Genomic DNA, 18,798 nt, shown 5'->3' with positions numbered 1-18,798 from the left:
CTGGACAGAGAAAATGACCAGAAGAAAGGTCTTGAAAAGGCACTTGTTTCAGAATCCTGAGGCTCAAAATGAAGCAGTTGCGTGTGCAGGGGAATGCAGAAGAAGGCAAGTGATGAGAGATGGTGTCAGAACTTGGAGGGAAGAGCTGGGCTCCTTGATACAGCTGAAACTTCAAGTTCCAGGGAGTGCCTACTCACATGTTGTATCATTGTTCAGTCATGAAGTCATGTCTGACTCTTTGCAGTCCCATGGACTGCAGCGCGCCAGGCATCCCTGTCCTTCACTCTCTCTTGGAGTTTGCTGACACTCATGTCCATTGAGTTGGTGATGCTATTTAACCATCTCATCCTCTGCTGCCACCTTCTCCTTTTGCCTTCAACATTTCTCATCATCAGGGTCTTTCCTAATACATGTTGTATTACTTTCACTTTATTAATTTTGTTTATAAGAAATCCTGTGAATAAAAATGAGTCCCTTCCTTATTTTTAGTGTTGATTAATATTCTGGCACCTGTGTTATAACAGTCCCATACTGGAAGCTCTGTGCTCAGGTACTCTTCCCTGCCTTGAGAACTGCTCATTCCCCACAACACACACACACACACACACACACACACACACACACACACACACAGGCCTCCAAGGGCAATGCTACTACCAGCTATTCTTACCCTCAGCCACAATAATTAGAAAGTGATACAGACAGGCTCTCAATATTAGATTATCTTTCCCCTATAACTGTAGAAACAATACCTACGTTTCTGTTGTTAAGTCACCCATGGACATTTAAATATGGGGCTCCATTTTAATATGACCATTTTGTATGCATCATTTAAAGAACAATAAAAACTCATGTGAAAAAAAATAAAACAGAAAAAAATATGTGAGGGAAAAGGATCAAATAAGCTCAGGTGATTCCTATAGTTTATGATAAAGTTTCCTCGATTCTGGCAATATTTAAACACCAGTTATAAACTCATGATGCCCAGAATAGTAAAACAACATCCCTTGGAGAGTAAGGAGATCAAACCAGTCAATGTTAAGGAAAATCAACCCTGAATACTCATTTGAAGGACTGATGCTGAAGCGGAAACTCCAGTATTTCGATCATCAGGTGTGAACAGCTGACTCACTGGAAAAGTCCCTGATGCTGGGAAAGATTGAGGGCAGAGGAAAAGAGGGTATCAGAGGATGAAATCACTGGATGCCATCACCGATGCAATGGACAAGAACTCGGCAAACTTCGGGAGGTGGTGAGGGACAGAGAGGCCTGGCATGATGCAGTACATGGGTCTCAAAGAGTTGGACTTGACTAGGTGACTGACTGACAACAACAAGAATAAAATAAACCAAATTAAAAATGGGAAGAAAATCTAAATAGACATTTCTCCAAAGAAGACATGTAGATGGCCAAACATCACATGAAAAGATGCTCAACATCACTAATTATATAGAAATGCAAATCAGAACTATAATGAGGTATTACCTCACTCCATCAGGATCAGTTCAGTTCAGTTCAGTTGCTCAGTCGTGTCTGACTCTTTGCGACCCCATGAATTGCAGCACACCAGGCCTCCCTGTCCATCACCAACTCCCAGAGTTCACTCAAACTCATGTCCATCAAGTCGGTGATGCCATCCAGCCATCTCATCCTCTGTCGTCCCCTTCTCCTCCTGCCCCCAATCCCTTTCAGCATCAGAGTCTTTCCCAATGAGTCAACTCTTCGAATGAGGTGGCCAAAGTACTGGAGTTTCAGCTTTAGCATCATTCCTTCCAAAGAAATCCCAGGGCTGATCTCCTTCAGAATGGACTGGTTGGATCTCCTTGCAGTCCCAGGGACTCAAGAGTCTTCTTCAACGCCAAAGTTCAAAAGCATCAATTCTTCAGCACTCAGCTTTCTTCACAGTCAGAATGTCCATCATCAAAAAGTCCAAAAATAATACATATTGGATAGAGTATAGAAAAAGGAATCCCTCTACAATGTTAGTGGGGATGTAAATTGGTGCAGTCACTGGGGAGAACAGTATGCAGGCTTCTTAAAAAACAACAACAACAACAAAAACCATAACAACAACAACTAAAATAGTGCCAGGGTCCAGCCCCGGTGGATCCAGGGAATTCAAAGCAGGGACACAGTCGTCGAAGAGAGATTAATCAGAAGTTTAAAGAGAGATTAGAAAAGAATAGTGTAGTAGGAAAATTAGTGGAGAAAAGAGGCTGAATAACTTGGTTTACACGGAGAACCAATAAAACTCTGAGACAAGAGGTTTGCACTGTCTACGTAGGCCACTGGGACCGCTTGAATAGCAGAGGGTGCCCTGCTTTGGGCTCCCTCTTGCGTGGGTCTTAGAAGCCAGGGCAAATAAGCAGACCCGGTGAGCCTCCACACTCCAGATGGGAATTCAGCCAGAAAACGAGAAAAGACAACGCGGGGGAAACCAGTCCTTCCAGGAACTGGTCTGTCCTTTATTTTCTAGGAAAGCTTTTATACTTTTTTTGTACATAGAGATGCAAAGTCATGCAGGGTCAGCAGCCCTGACCCTTATCGAGACCAGGCTTTCTCTCTGCATGCCTAGCTGTATACACAGGTCTTAGGTGATTTACATCATCTTCTGGCGAGGAGGCCTATTAGCATTTTATGGCCCTTTTCTGACAAGGGTCCGTCAACCAGAAAACTTATTTGCCCTAAAAGTGTTGTTCTTACTAAAGTCTGGTGCCACTCTCAGAAAGCACTAATTAAGGTTACATTTTTACATAGCAAGAATACAATAATTTATAGCAAGGAAAGAGGAGTACAGTGATTTATAACAAAGAGAAAATTCATTAACTCAAAAGTCTAGTATTGCTAACATCAAACTACTACATTCCTATTTCTGCATCCCAATTACATTGATTAATATCCTCCAGGTGCCTAAAAGATAAAGGATATGGAGGCCTGGAAGCAGTCATTAACTCAACAATGAAAACCCTCCACCAATATAAGTGTTAGCTCTTAAAAAAAGGCTCTGTATCTTTAAGATGTTTTAAGCTTCATGCCTCTTGTGGTTGGGGGGCTGTAAACAATCATATGCATAGTTGTAAAAGTCCGAGTAAACCTGTCAGGCAAGTTAGAGAGCCATCAGAGGGGTTTGAGCTGAGACACTCCTTTTATATGTAAGAGACTTTTAACTGGAGCTCTAAGTTAACTTTTTCCAGAGAAAGGTGGTCGGGGATAGCCCCTGTTAATGTCAGAGGAGTCAGTGAAAGTCATAAAATAATAAGACAGACAGATTCTGGTTTGGGGGTAGATGTTCGAGAAGGCCCAGGGGAGTTTCCTTGAGGCCTGATGTCGCCTTTGCCTATCAGGCCTCTTCCTCATGACCTTTGCCACGGACGGGATTCCCCATGCTGGCTTCCAGCAAAATAGAGCTAACATATAACCCCACAACCCCACTCCTGGGGATATGTATGGAGAAAAGTATAATTGGAAAAAATACATGCATTTTAATGTTCATTGCAGCATTATTTACAAAAACCAAGACGTGGAAGCAACCTAGATATACATCGACAGTTGAATAGATACAGATGTGGACCATATATACAATGCACTATTACTCAGCCATAAATAATACTATTTGCAGCAACATGGATGAACGTCGAGATTATCATTATAAAGGAAGTAAACCAGACAGAGAAGGAAACATATCATATGATATTATTCATGCATGTAATCTTATAAAAAATACAAATGAATGTATTTACAAAACAGATATAGAGTCAAAGATACAGAAAACAAACTTATGATTATCAAACTGGAAAGAGGAAGGGGTAAATTAGGAGGTTGGGGTTAACATATATGCACTACTGTATATAAAATAGATAACAAAAAAGACCTACACTATAGCACAGAACCATACTCAATATTTTGTAGTAACCTATTAGGAAAAGAATCTGAAAAAGAATGTGTGTGTGTGTATACACATATGTATATGTGTGTGTGTAAAATTGAATGACCATGCTGTACACCTGCAACTACATGATATTGTAAATCAGCTATACTTCAATAAAAAAGAATAAAGTAGAATTGAATAAATAAAACACAATATATCAGAGTGCATCACACATGCATGCCTGCTAAGTCGCTTCAGTCATGTCTGACTCTTTGTGACTCTATGGACTGTAGCCTGCCAGGCTCCTTTATCCATGGGGTTTTTCAAGCAAGAATACTGGAGTGGGTTGCCATTTCCTTCTCCAGGGGATCTTCTCAACCCAGGGATTGAACCCGTGTCTCCTGTATTGGCAGACAGATTCTTTTCCACTGAACCACCTGGGAAGCCCCCATGCAATCTTTGATTGAATTCAAAAGAATGGGTTCCACAAGATGGCTGCAAATGATTGATATTTTAAAAATAGATGTAATCAGTAAAGGCAAAAGGTAACAGTAATGAAGGATATGTGAAGTAAGATGGCAATGCATCGAAAAGGTGGTTTATTACATCTATGGATGTAGAACAGCTTTCTATGCTTGAAAAACCATGGAAGGGAGGACAAAATATAGATAGATTTGATATAGATAGTCAAATCTATCTACTCAAAATTCATTAAGTGTCACACAACCCAACACACACATTGTATATACAAATAAGATTTAAATGTCGAATAGCACGCTTGTTTTAAAAATTGAAGGAATGAAATTAAAAAAATAAGAATAAAGGAGACTAGGGATTGATAATCCTGAGTAGCGGAAGTAGTTGCAGCTTACAGCAGCTTTGGGTGAAATGGAGTCACAGAAATGGTGCCTGACACACCTGCGTGGGGGAAGGGAAGAGTGGAGAGAGGGTGAGATGTATGAAAGAGTAACATGGAAACTTACATTACCATATGTAAAATAAATGGCCAGTGGGAACTTGCTGTATGGCTCAGGAAACTCAAACAGGGGCTCTGTATCAATCTAGAGAAGTGAGATGGGGAGGGAGATGGAGGGAGTGTCAAAAGACAGGGGATATATGTATACCTATGGCTGATTCATATTGAGGTTTGACAGAAAACAGCAAACATCTGTAAAACAATTATCCTTCAGTAAAAAAAAAAAAAAAAGTTAATTAAAAAAAAAGAGAGAGAAGTAGCACGTATCTCTATTTCCAGCAAGAAGACTTGTCAAAGTATTTAAAATACATCTCACTCTTCCATTTTTCCTTATGTTGGAGTACAATTCCTGGCCTTTTTTCTCAGAGATAGAAATGAAATAAGTTATGAAGGAAATTATATGGAAAAAGAATTAAGCAGAAAAAGTAAAAGCACTCAGACACCAATACTTAAAGCAAAGAACATCCATAGACAATTTTCAGTACAGAAAGTAAATGGCTAATAAACCCTCAGATATATCCAGTCTTCCAGGTAATAAAATCATTGCAAAGTAAAACTCTTTATCATCTTCCTGTTTGCACTATAGTAAATGCAATTTTTCCAAGTGAATGCTCGGTGTGAGAGAAGACTCTATGAAATATGAATCTCAATAACTGAACTTGCAATTTCATAGTTACTTCTATTGATCTGGATCTTCCTAATAAAGACAGAACATCATCAAATATACCTTATGTTAAAATTTTAAAAAATGAATAAAATGTTTTCACCTAACAGCAAATTCTTCCTTACCTGTCTATTTTCCTACACCCATATGTTGTAAAATTCTGGAAAATTTCAGAGTTTCTGTTTCTTCTTGAGTCTCATCCAACAGATTTTTATTCCCAAAACTTAATAGGGAGCAGTATTTCTTGTATTTCCAAGTCTTATAGAGACTTATCACTAAATAAATAGATTAATTTGCCAATCAAGCAAACAAACATGGAGATCTCACGGCTATGGGCCATCTGTTTGGATTTTCAAGTGACCTCAGGTAAATAATGGGGCTTCCCTGGTGGCTCAGAGGTTAAAGCATCTGCCTGCAATGCGGAGACCTGGGTTCGATCCCTGGGTCAGGAAGATTCCCTGGAGAAGGAAATGGCAACCCACTCCACTATTCTTGCCTGGAGAATCCCATGGACGAAGGAGCCTGGGGTCTACAGTCCATGGTGTCGCAAAGAGTCGCACACGACTGAGCGACTTCACTTGGTTCAAGCAAATAATATTGGGTTTAATCCTCTCTGACTTTTTCCTGTAGTGTCTACCGAACTTTTATACTCACCTGGATGGAAAGGCTGACAGGAAGTTCTCCATGTGGAAGTCCAAATTTCTCCATGGATGCTTGATGAAGCATCTGGTGCTAAAGCTCTGTCTCCAGACAAGAAAGAAGGAAGGAGTACCTGAGCTTAATTTAGGAATCCAAGTGAAAAAACTGTGTTCCCTCCAGCTCAAGGTTGAACTTGCTCACTCATTACAGCAGTGGAGAGATTTAAAACTGTATATTCACTGTATATATGCTCATTTTCATTATTACTCCAACCCTGAGCACATTTCCCCATGGGGACATGTCTGGACAGAATGGAAATTTTCTGTGCTGATTTGCTGTTCCCAAGAGTTTAGTTTAGATGTCAGGTCTATCCAGTGCTTATTGCTATTCCATTAACTCTTCTGGCTTCCAAGGGTGAAACATGGATCCTTTCTAACAATCTTGATTTACAATCTTGAGTCAGATTTCTCCAAAGCTGAGCCAGAGAAGCCTGTCTTGACTAGGTCCTGTGAGTCTGAAGAATTGACTTGTGGTAGGAACACAGCTCCTGACATCTCCAAAAATGTTTATTTATTTCTTCAATAAAAGAACTGTGTTCTTTTGCCATAAAATTGTCATTTAAATAATCCTTGTTTAATAAGGATTTTAAAAACAAAAAAGAATGCTTTTGATACATCAGTCAAGAGTTTCATGCTTTTAATATAATTGAAAATTTGGCATTTGAATTTCATTTACTATGCAAACAGGCAGATGGTAAAGGTTTTCCTTTGCAATGATTTTATTGCCTGGGATATTGGATATATCTTGGGGTTTATTAGCCTTTTGACTTTCTGTATTGCAAATAAAGTCTTTTACTTATTAAAAAATTGATAATCATAAAAGACACTGTTAGATCTTTTAATGCACTATGAGGTGAGCTTAGAAATGTATATGTATTGTCTCATTCATTTTTTGCAAAAGTCCAACCAATGGGGATGGAACAATTATGAGCTTCATTCTTAATTTGCAGATTTGTGGTTCAGAAGTGTTACGTGGTTGTTCCAAAGTTATGAACTAGGTAAGGGATGCACTTAGCTTAGAATACAAAATACTTCTTAATTCTCTTGCACCAGGCCAGTGGTCTCAATCAGAGATGATTTTGTCTCCAGAGGACCCTTGGGGATATAGGGAGAAATAGTTGATTTTCCCACAAGGGGAAGTGTTCCTGAACATAGTGGGTTGAATCCAAGGATGCAGGTCAGCAAACTACAAAGTACAGGACAGCCCCCACTACAAGGAAGTATCCATCACAATGTCAACAGTGGTGAGGTTGAGAAACACGGTTCTTCACAAGACATTTCTCTCAAAGTCAGTGTGTATATGAATCACTAGGGAATCTTATCATTAAATACAGATCCTGATTTGGCAGGACTAGAGTGTCCCAGAGATTCTGCATTTGTAACAATCTCCCAGATGTTGATGTTGCAGGTCTTGTTCTTTGGAAGAGTCTTTGAGTATCAGGACTGTGGTCCAGTGTTAGAGTCAGGTGGAAGTATTTTCCCAGGTGGCGTGAGTGGTAAACAACATGCCTGTCAGTGCAGGAGACACAAGAAACATGGATTTGATCCCTGGTTCAGGAAGATCCCGTGGAGGAGGGCATGGCAATGCACTCCAGTATTCTTGCCTGAAGAATCCCACAGACAGAGGAGCCAAGTGGGCTCAGTCCAGGGGGTCCCAAAGAGTCAGACATGACTGAAGCAACGCAGCATGCATGCACATGTGCATAGGTGTTTCAGTTCTCCATCAAGAATCTTCTTTCTCACATCATGTCTCATGTAAGGTGATCAAATGCTAGACCAATAGCAAATGTGGTGGTCAAATGCCATTCTGCTTCTCCCTTAACAAATTTACACACATCTCTGGAGTATTTCCCTCTGTACAGATGGTAAAACTTTTAGGCCTTGTTTCCTCTTATGTTGTTGTTGTTGTCGTTTAGCCACTGAGTCTTGTCCGACTCTTTTGCAACCCCATGGACTGTGGCCCATCGGGTTCCTCTGTCCATGGGATTTTGTGCCATTTCCTTCTCCAGTTTCCTCTTACATGACTAGGGAAAATCCTCCTAAGGAGTAGGTCGAGAAGTTTTTAATATTTCAGAGCTTATAGAAAATCACCTGGCAGAAAACAGTTGCTCACTTCACTGCAGCTATTATGACTGTGGTGTAGGAGAAGACTCTTGAGATTCCCTTGGACAGCAAGGTGATCAAACCTGTCAATCCTAAAAGAAATCAGTCCTGAATATTCATTGGAAGGACTGACGCTGAAGCTGAAACTCCAATACTTTGACCACTTGATTCGAAGAACTGACTCACTAGAAAAGACCCTGATGTTGGGCAAGATTGAAGGTAGGAAGAGATGGGGACAACAGAGGATGAGATGGTTGGATGGCATCACCAACTCAATGGACGTGAGTTTGAGTAAACTCTGGGAATTGGTGATGGACAGGGAGGTCTGGCGTGCTATAGTCCATGGGGTCACAAAGAGTCAGACTCAACTGAACAACTGAACTGAATATGTTCTAATTTTATTGGAACCACTTTATGCCTCCAAATCGAATTTTACCCACTTAATTCCATTCTCATCACTTAATTGTCAAGAATGATATCAAAAAAGCCAAAACTAAAGATAAATACATTATATGATATTCATGTATTGATGACGTTTCCCTCTTGTTACTCCAGCCTCAAGCATGTAATTTCTCCCAGTGCACTGGTCTAGACAGAAGTTCCTCTTAATGATTTTCTGTTCCCAAGAGACTAGGTCACAAATCAGGTGAATACTATTAATATCAATCCTTCTCCATGAACTCTTGTGCCATCTAGAGGTATAACCTCCTAGTACCTTATTCTACCATAAGTCCACATTTTCTCAAAAATCTAAGACGGAGGAACCTGTCTTGATTAGGTCCTTCGGATCTTCAAAGCATTAATTTGTGGTGGCGACATAGCCCTATATCTGCAGAAGCAGGTTAACTAGGAATTGTTTAGCACCAGGTTCCGCACGAATGTGCAGTGCATGACAGGCAGGGGAAGCTCACCACGTCCCAGGACAAAGGGTTCCCTGCACTAGACCCTGGTCTGGTAGCGGGGCAGGGCATGCCATGCCATGCCCCAAGGGTCGTGGGCGGTGGCCCGTCAGTGGGGGTGGCAGGGGACCAGCTATCTGAGGCTCCCCTGGCGCTGCCGAATCCTTTGGCCTGGGCTGGATTCTGACTTAGAGGCATTCAGTCATAATCCCACAGATAGTAGCTTTGCCCCATTGGTTCCTCAGTCAAGCACAAACACCAAGTTTTAGCTTTTGTTTTAAAGTTTATTTTTCCCCCTAAGATAATGTTCTCCATATCTCCTATTTCTTTTACTTTCCATATGCATGAAATATCTTTTCCATCCTTTTACTATCATTCTTTGTGTGACTTTAGCTCTGAAGTGAGTTTCTTATAAATAGCATAGAGAAGATAAAAGAGTCTTTTTTTCTTTTTTTTTTTTTAACTCAGCCACCCTATGTCTTTAATTGAAACATTTAGCCCATTGGTATTTAAAATATTAATGATAAATATATGCTTATTGACACTTTGTTATCCATTTTCCAGTATTTGTAGTTCTTTTGAAAATATTTGAGATAATATATATGTCTTCTGGGGCTTCCCTGGTGGCTCAGTGGTAAAGAAGCTGCCTGCAATGCAGGAGACATGGGTTCAATGCCTGGGTTGTGAAGATCCCCTGGTGGAGGGCAGGGCAACCCACTCCAGTATATTCACCTGGAGAATCCATGGCTGTGGTCCACGGGGTCACAAAGGGTAGGACGCAGCTGAAGCAATTGAGTATGCATGTGCATATATCACCTGAGATGAAATTCTTCATAAGTAATCCATGTAGCATCATGAAATTAACCAGAATTTCAAAGTCTTTCTGCTCTTAGGCTAGGAAAAACTTTGTGGAAATAGGAAAGTGAATCATGGGGATAACTGTCTTTTCATCAGATGGAGAAGAAAGCTTCAAAAAGTGAGTGCACAGTTTATTTAAAGTGCAAAAGTTAAAGAAACAGAAATTCCAGGAAACGAATAGAAAAAGCAAGTTCAATATCCACAATCTAATCAAAGAATAGAAGTTTTTGTTCCAAAGCTTGAGCTCTTCTTCAAGGATGCTTCTTCAAACCCAGAACAATTTCCCTTTTTATAACTGCCATGTGAATGAATCTTTTCAGAGCTCTTTTTATGTCTTTGTTTCTGAGACTGTAGATGAAGGGGTTCAGCATGGGTGTGACAATGGTGTACATCACAGAGGCTGTTGCACTTGAATGAGAGTTGTGGGGAGCAGTAGCAGAGCTAAGGTACACTCCTAGGCTTGAACAATAATATAAGGAGACAACTGAGAGGTGAGATGCACAGATGGAGACTGCTTTATATTTCCCCTGAGGTGACGAGATTCCATGTATGGAGAACATTATCTTAGAGTAAGAGTAAAGGATACTAGCGAGGGGACCACCACCCAACAGCACTGCTGTAAAATACATAATGGTATCATTAAGAAGCGTATCATCACAGGCAAGCTGGACAATCTGCTTGATTTCACAGAAAAAGTGAGGGATTTCCAAATCTGTACAGAAAGACAGCCGTAACACAAGTAAGGTTTCTAACAAGGAAAGCAGGGTACTAATGATCCAAGATAGCAGAACCAAAAGTCCACAGAGTCGAGGGTTCATGATGACTGTGTAGTGCAGGGGGTGGCAGATGGCCACATACCGGTCATAGGCCATCACGGTCAGAAGAAAATCATCCAACACTGCAAAGAGCATGTAAAAATACATCTGACTGATGCAGCCTTCATAGGATATAGCTTTTCTCTGGTTCTGTATATTTATTAACATCTTTAGGATTGTTGTGGTGGTGAAACAGATGTCTACAAAGGACAGGTTGGAGAGGAAGAAATACATGGGGGTGTGGAGGTGGGAGTCTGAGCTGACAGCCAGGATGATGAGCAGGTTTCCAAACCCAGTGATCAGGTACATTAAGAGGAAAAGCCCGAAGATGAGGGGCTGCAGCTCTGGTTTCATTGATAATCCCTGAAGAAGAAATTCTGAATCTTGTGTATCATTTCCTGGTATCATGTTGTGGTGTTGATGACTAGGAATGAAAAAAAAAATTGCATGAATCATTTTTACCCAAATGGACATTATTCATTTGAAAACGCTACAATTACATCTCTATCTATCTATCTATCTATCTATCTATCCATTCATATTTTCATCTGTATTTTTAATGAATCTTCACATTTAAAGGATGTTTTGTGACATCTCTGACTAGGAATTCTGTTAGAGAGAGAGGCATAATACTGACCTAAGTGGAAAAAACAGATCTAAATTGCTAAGGTAGTCCCAGTTAGATTATGATGTGGAGAAAGCTTTCAGATTTTCTCTCAAGGGATCATGCATTGCACAGTTTTAATGAGAAATATTTTTATCCATTTGAGGAATATATGCTGAATACTAGACATTTTCTAGGTTTAAAATTCTGAGAAAGAAAAGCCAAAAAATAATGATAGAGAATATAATCACATAAATATCTTATATCATGCCACCTGGTGACAGATTCTATGAATAGTGTAAAAAAGTGTAAAAACAGTGGATGAGTGTGCTTTTTTTTTTTTTTTGAACTGAGAGTTCAGGAAGACCTAAAAATGGAGAAGATAAAGTCATACTAAATGTTGTTAAGATATATCCATCTAAAATAGAGGAACTGACATATATAAAGCAAGTATTCGGAGACCTAAATGGGTAAATTGGCAGCAGCACAATAATAGAGGAGGACTTTGACACTGCTTTTACATCACTGCATAGCTCATTGAGACAGAAAATCAACACGAAACAACAGCCTTATGTTTTCATTAGGCCAGATGGACATGATAGATTTGTACAGAACATTCCATCCAAATGCAGAATATACATTCTTCTCAAATGTACATGGAATTTTCTCAAGAGTATTGTTTCCCATATGTTGGGAAACAATAGAGTCTTAATAAATTCAGAAGACTGAAATTTTGTCAGTCATTTTCTGATCACAATGGTATGAAACTACAAATCAGCTATAGAAGAAAACTGAAAAAAAGCAAGAAAATATGCAGGCTAAACAACATGCTACTGAACAACTATTGGTCAATTGAGAAATCAAAGGAGTCGTTAAGAAAAATATCTGAAGACAAATAAAAATGAAAATGTGGCATATCTAAATGTCTGAGATGAGCAAAAGAATGAGAGGGAAATTTATAAGAACACAGACCCACCTCAAGAAACAGGAATTGTCTCAACAAACAATCTAACTTTATATCTAAAGGAAGTAGAAAAAGAAGAAGACACAGCTCAAATTCAGTAGAAAGAATGAGATAATAAAAATCAGAGAATAAATTAATGAAATAAGGACTTTAAAAAAAGGAATGATCAGTCATACTAACAGCTGGTACTTTGAAAAGACAAACAAAATTGGCAAATCTTTACTAGATTCACTAAAAAAAAAATAGAGAGGCAGAAGACTTTGATTAATAAAATCAGAAATGAAAAAGGAGAAATAGCAATGAATACCTGAGAAATAAAAAAGATTATGAACAGCTATAAGTTAACAAATTGGACAACCTAGAAAACATGAACAGAATCTTAGAATTATGTGACATTTCATGACTGAATCATGAAAAGATAGAACATTTGAACAGACCTATCATTTAGTACAGATATTCAAGTCAATGTATGGCAAAACCAGTACAATATTGTAAAGTAAAATAAATAAATAAATTAAATTTAAGAAAGTACAGATATTAAAACAGTAACCAAAATGCTCCCCAAATCAAAAGTTCTGGACCAGACAGCTTCAGGGGTGAATTCTTTGAAACATTACCTATCCTCCCCAAACTCTTCCAAAAATTAAAAGAGAGAAAACCATCCTTAATAATTTCATGAGACAAAATTTACCCTGATTCCCAAACCAAAGTAGAACAACAAGAGCAAAAAAATATAGTGCAATATATCTGAAGGACATAGAGTAAAAAGCCTCAACAAAATATTAACAAAAGAATACAACAATTCTTAAAAGGACCATACACCATAAAAGAGTGTAGTCAAGTGGTTTATGTTTCTGGAATGCAAGGATGTTTTAACATCTGCAAATTAACATGGAAAACAGCATTAACATAATGAAGAATAAATATCATATGATCAGTTCAGTAGATCCAGAAAAAGATGCTGATGTTGAAAGAGAGTTCAAAAGATTCATAAAAACTTTTACCATATAAATTCTCAATAAAGTGGGTATAGAGGGAATTTATCTCAACATAATAAAACCCATATATGACAAACTCACTGCTAACATCATAATCAATGTTGAAATACTAGATGCTATCTCTCTTAGATTAGAAACATGACAAAGGTACCTACTCTTCTTATTCTTATTCAAAATATTGTTGGGGTCTTAACCAGTGTAATGAGGCAAGAAAATAAATAAAAGACATTTATTTTTTGGAATTGGAAAGGAAGTAAATCTATCATAAATCGCAGATGACATAAATTTTTGAGTAGGAAACTCTAAAGATCCCACTAAATACTATTAGAAATAACAAATGAATACTATGAAGTTACAGGTATAAAATCAATATAAAAAACTACAATGTTTATAAACAATAATGATGAACTAGCAGGAAAAAAGCCTCAAATACAAACCCACTTACAATTGCAACAAGAGAATAAAAATTTAACTCCTAACAACAACAAAAAATCAACTCAAAATTGGTTAAACTAATGAATGCAGAACCTGAGAAACCATAAAACTCCTAGAAGAAGACAAGGGCAATACACTCTTTTGCAATATATTGTTAGATACTTCTCTTAAGGCAGAAAAAAAAAATCTAATGGGATTACATTAATTAAAGATCTGCTCAGCAAGGCAAACCATTAATAAAATGAAAAGACAACCTACTAAATGGGAGAAAATCTTCACCAATAATGTATCAGATAAGGGGTTCATATCCAATATTTATAAAGAACTCATATAAGTCAGCAATCAAACTATAAACAACCTAATTCGAAAGTGGGCAGAAGAGCTGAATAGACTTTTTCTCCAAAGAAGACATACAAATGACCAGAAGGCACAGGAAAAGATGTCCAGCCTCACTAATTATTAGTGAAATGCAAAGCAAAACCAAAATGAGATATCACCTCTGGCCCATTAGGATGATTATTACCAAAAAGTCTAGAAATAATGCGCTAAAGAGGATGAAGACCATAGGTAACCCTTATGCACTGTTGGTAGGAATATAAATTGGTGGTGCCACTATTGAAAAACAGTGTAGAAGTTCCTCAAAATTTAAAAACAAAACTGACATATCATCCAAAAGTTCCACTTCTGAATATTTTACTCACATCCCCCAAAAGTCCCACTAATTTGAAAAGAGGTATGCATACCAATGTTCATTGCAGTATTACTGAAAACAACTAAAATATGGAAGCAGCCATTTATAGATGAATGAATAAAGAAGATGTGATAGGTGTCTACCATGGAATACTAATCAGTCAAAATAAGTCTTACCATTTTTGATAAATGTTCATCTAAACTAGGAGGTATGATGGAAGGAAATAACTAACTCTAACAAACACTTAGATACCGAGAACACAGTAGTTGTCACAGGGAATTAGGGGCAGACAAAATGGGTAAACAGTGACAACTGTGTAGTGAAGGATGGAAATTGAACTTTTGGTGGTGAGTACACTGTAGTAGAAGTCAAAATATAATATTCACATGAAACTTCTGCAAAGTTTTAAACCAATGTTACCTCAGTAAATAAAAGAATGTAGAAATAATACCCAAATTCCAGTTGGTAAGCCTCCCATGGATATGTAAACATGGAGATCCATATTTATATGACCATTTTGTGTCCTGTATTTAAGAAAACATGAAAGTCAATTTAAAAACAGAGGAGAGACCTACACATCAGTGGGTGAAAAGATCTAGAATCCTCACATGGTTCCTGAGAAATTGTGATGAGAAAAATTTTTTTATTGGTCCTGGCAATATTCGAACCCCAGTTATATCTCATCAATGCCCAGAATACATAATAAATCAGGAAGAACATACACACAATTTAGTCTCCAGAGAAACAAACAACATTTTACAATGTTATGACCTTTTACTGATTACTGACCCTTTACTGATTCCATTAGAGTAATGATTATAGTAAATAAATTCTCAATTCAAAATAGAAAATATACAAGATACAATAACCATTGTACATTTAAAAAATTGAATTGGTGAAATATTTTTTAAAATGATACCATTTGAAAAGACTCTGGGCACTTGAAAACTGAGTTTTGAATCTTGTATATACCACATATTAGTTTTTTGTCAATGGCCAATGGAACCATTATAAATGCTAATGTTCTCTTTTACATAGTAAGAGAGTAGTATACACTGTCTGGAGGTGCTCGATAGATTTATTCAATAAGCAAATAGAATAGTTCCTTCCTGTTAACAAATGAATTGTTATCACTGCCAATGAGATGAAGTTGATTTTTCCCCCTACGTTTCAAGTGTCACTGTTGCTTCCCCACCTCTCAGTAATGAAATAGTTGTAAAGCAGAGCTTGTTAGCATAACTCTTTTTCATATTAGGTACAATTTGTTATCCATATGGATATCCAACATGAGGGACATCTATGCAAACAAATATTCACCTCCCTTAGTCTGTTTCTAATCAACACACAAACATACTCAAAGATAAACATGATACATGGACAAACATGAAAATAAACGATACAAAACATGAAAATATTTACAAAATATGCAATCAACAAAGGATTAGTCTCCAAAAATTAATAACGGTTTGTGTGGCTCAATATCATAAAAACAAACTAATAAAAAAAATGAGTCTTTCTAGTAAACGAATGCTCAAATACATCCCATCTTAAGCATTTAAAAAATGCCTTTAGTTCACTGCACAAGACTCTGAACCTAATATTCTATTATACAACTCCCCTTAACTGTAAATATCCTTAGCCATGTTCTAATTTTACTGGAACTACACTATGCCTCGAATTCCTTCTTCATTCTCATTAAGCTGAATTTCCTATTCCATGAGTTAGCTGCAACAGTACTCCTTGTATTTTTAAGTCTAGAAGACACTTCTCTTTTTACCACATTAAGTGAATTAATTATAGGTTAATTAGTCTCTCTAGCATAGACACATGGCAATCTCTTGTCTCAGGGCTAGAGTGGTCTGGCTCTTATGTGAGCTTAGGTAAACGTTTTCAGGTTCATTTCTCTCTGAACCTTTTTTCCTCATCTACTTATTGAGTTCTCAGATGTACCTGGATAATGTCTCTAGGAGAAAAATCTCTGTATGGATGTCTGAATTGCTGCTGATGATCAGCAATGGAGATAGAAGCTCTGTTTCCAGACAAGCCTACAGGAAGGAGCAAAGCATTGGTTCCTGAGCTATGATAAGACACCAAAAGCAAAAATCAAGTCGTCTCCAGCACCAGGGGTGCACACACTAAGGAATTACAGCAGAGGAGATAGTTATAGCTCCCTAGGCTGCTCCTTAGGCACTGTTTTGGTTGTTGCCCCAACTTCTGAGTTCATAATTTCCCTGTGGGATGCTGATCTGAACACAAAGAAAATGATTCCTATTGAGTCTCTGTTCCCAAGAGACTAGATTAGTAGAAATCAGGTGAATCCAGTCTATTCTTAGTTCTCCATGAACTCTCCTGCCTTCCAGAAGTCTCACCTCATTACACTTAATCTCAACCTTGATCTAACGTTTTCTCCAAATCTGAGAATGATAACCTGTGTTTACTAGGTCCCATGGAGTTTCAAAGCATTGGCTTGTGAGGGGATGTTTCCCAATAACTCTAGAAAATTAGTATTCCCCTCTTCAATAAAAAATCTATACATACATAAATAAACCAAATGTAAAACAGCTAGTTGGTTAAAAAAAAAAAGCCCTTTTTGTTTTTTTAATGAATGTGAAGAAAAACGGCAGTAGGAATACTATGACATCACTATACAAAAGGAAAGGACTCCCATAGACAATTTACGATGGAGAAAGTACATATCTAACAAACACAAATATATTCACCTCCACAGATAATGAAATAATTTGAAAGTAAAGGTCATTACCATGTCTGCTTTGATATATCATATAATTTTCCTTCATGTGAATACCCACACTGAGAGGATACCATGAGAAATATGCCTAATGAAATGCTATTGCAAGAGAATACTTTCAAGAATTCTTTGGTCTGTGTTACAGTCAAGTATGCACCATCTTTTAAAATAAAAAGAGTGCCATCACTTCACTGTGTATTCCCTCCTCTGCTAATGAGGATATTTCTCTACTCCAGTTAATTATGAAGATTCTTGGACTTATTTTCCACTTTTACCAGAAGCACTTTACATCTCCCATTCTATCTTCTAACTGGGCTTCCAAAGTAGCGCTAGTGGTAAAAAACCCTTCTGCCAATGCAGGAGTTGTAAGAGATGCAGGTTCGATACTTGGGTTGGAAAGATCCCCTAGGGGAGGGCATGGAAACCCACTCCAGCATTCTCTTGGACGGAGGAGTCTGGCGGGCTACATTCTGCAGGGTCAAAAAAGTCAGACACGACTGAAGCGACATAACAAGCACTTCAGTTTAATTTTCAACATTGACCTTGCTTTGCTGAGTACAGTATTCACTTCTTTCTTAGGCATCATAAATAAATTAATTAATGAGTGAGGCAAATGAGCAACCAATCGCAATGAATTGGGGGCGATAGTTTAGGGAGGATTGGCTCAGGTAAACATTCTTGGTTTTCCTTCTCTCTGATTCACTCCTACAATGTCTACGGGGCTTTCAGACTCAAGGATTGTGATCTCTGAGAGGACAGACTCCAGGAGGAATCACAAATTTCCCCTGGATGGTTGATGGTAGAGACTGAAATCTTTCCCCTGGCAAGATGGCAGGAAGGAGTGAAATACCGGTCTCTTAGTCAGGTTTGAACACCCAAAAGAAACAGTGGTGTCCCATTAAGCCCTGAATTTGCAACTATGAAGAATTTTGCTCCCTATATCTGTTTGTTGGGCACACATTCCTCTTGTTACTCCAAATTATAAATACAGATGTTCAATTCACTCTTCTTTCCCCACTTTGAGGTGTCTCTCTTCCCACTGGGATGTCCAGACGTGGGGTAGAGGAGACGGGAGTCATACGAAATTTTCTTTCCTTACCCTGTTCAATGGGATTCCCAGGTTGCACTGGTTTCCTTGGTGGTTACAAAGGTAAAGAATCTGCCTGCAATGAGGGAGACCTGGATTCATTCCCTGGTTGGGAAGATCCCCTGGAGAGGGGAATGGCTACACAGCCCAGTATTCTGACCTGCATAATTCCCATGGGGGGGAGCCTGGCTGGCTACAGTTCACGGGGTCTCAAAGAGTCAGACACACTGAACAACTTTCACTTTCACTCCCACATGTCGCTAGTGGTAAAGAACCCACTGTCAATGCAGGAGACATAAAAGACACCAGGTTTGATCCCTGGGTCGGGAAGATCCCCTGGAGGAGGGCATGGCAACACACTTCAGTATTCTTGCCTGGAGAATCCCATG

General features: G+C 38.3%; 1 pseudogene; it reads right to left on the bottom strand.

Moving 5' to 3' along the window:
* Positions 1-10,317: 10,317 nt before the first annotated feature.
* LOC128050796 (olfactory receptor 7A17-like) lies at positions 10,318-11,362 on the bottom strand (annotated as a pseudogene).
* Between the last annotated feature and the right edge of the window lie 7,436 nt (positions 11,363-18,798).

This window comes from Budorcas taxicolor, chromosome 7 (genome assembly GCF_023091745.1).
Source record: "Budorcas taxicolor isolate Tak-1 chromosome 7, Takin1.1, whole genome shotgun sequence".
Taxonomy (NCBI): Eukaryota; Metazoa; Chordata; class Mammalia; order Artiodactyla; family Bovidae; genus Budorcas; species Budorcas taxicolor.
Note: the sequence above shows the minus strand (reverse complement) of the source record. Positions and strands in the feature narration are given on the sequence as shown.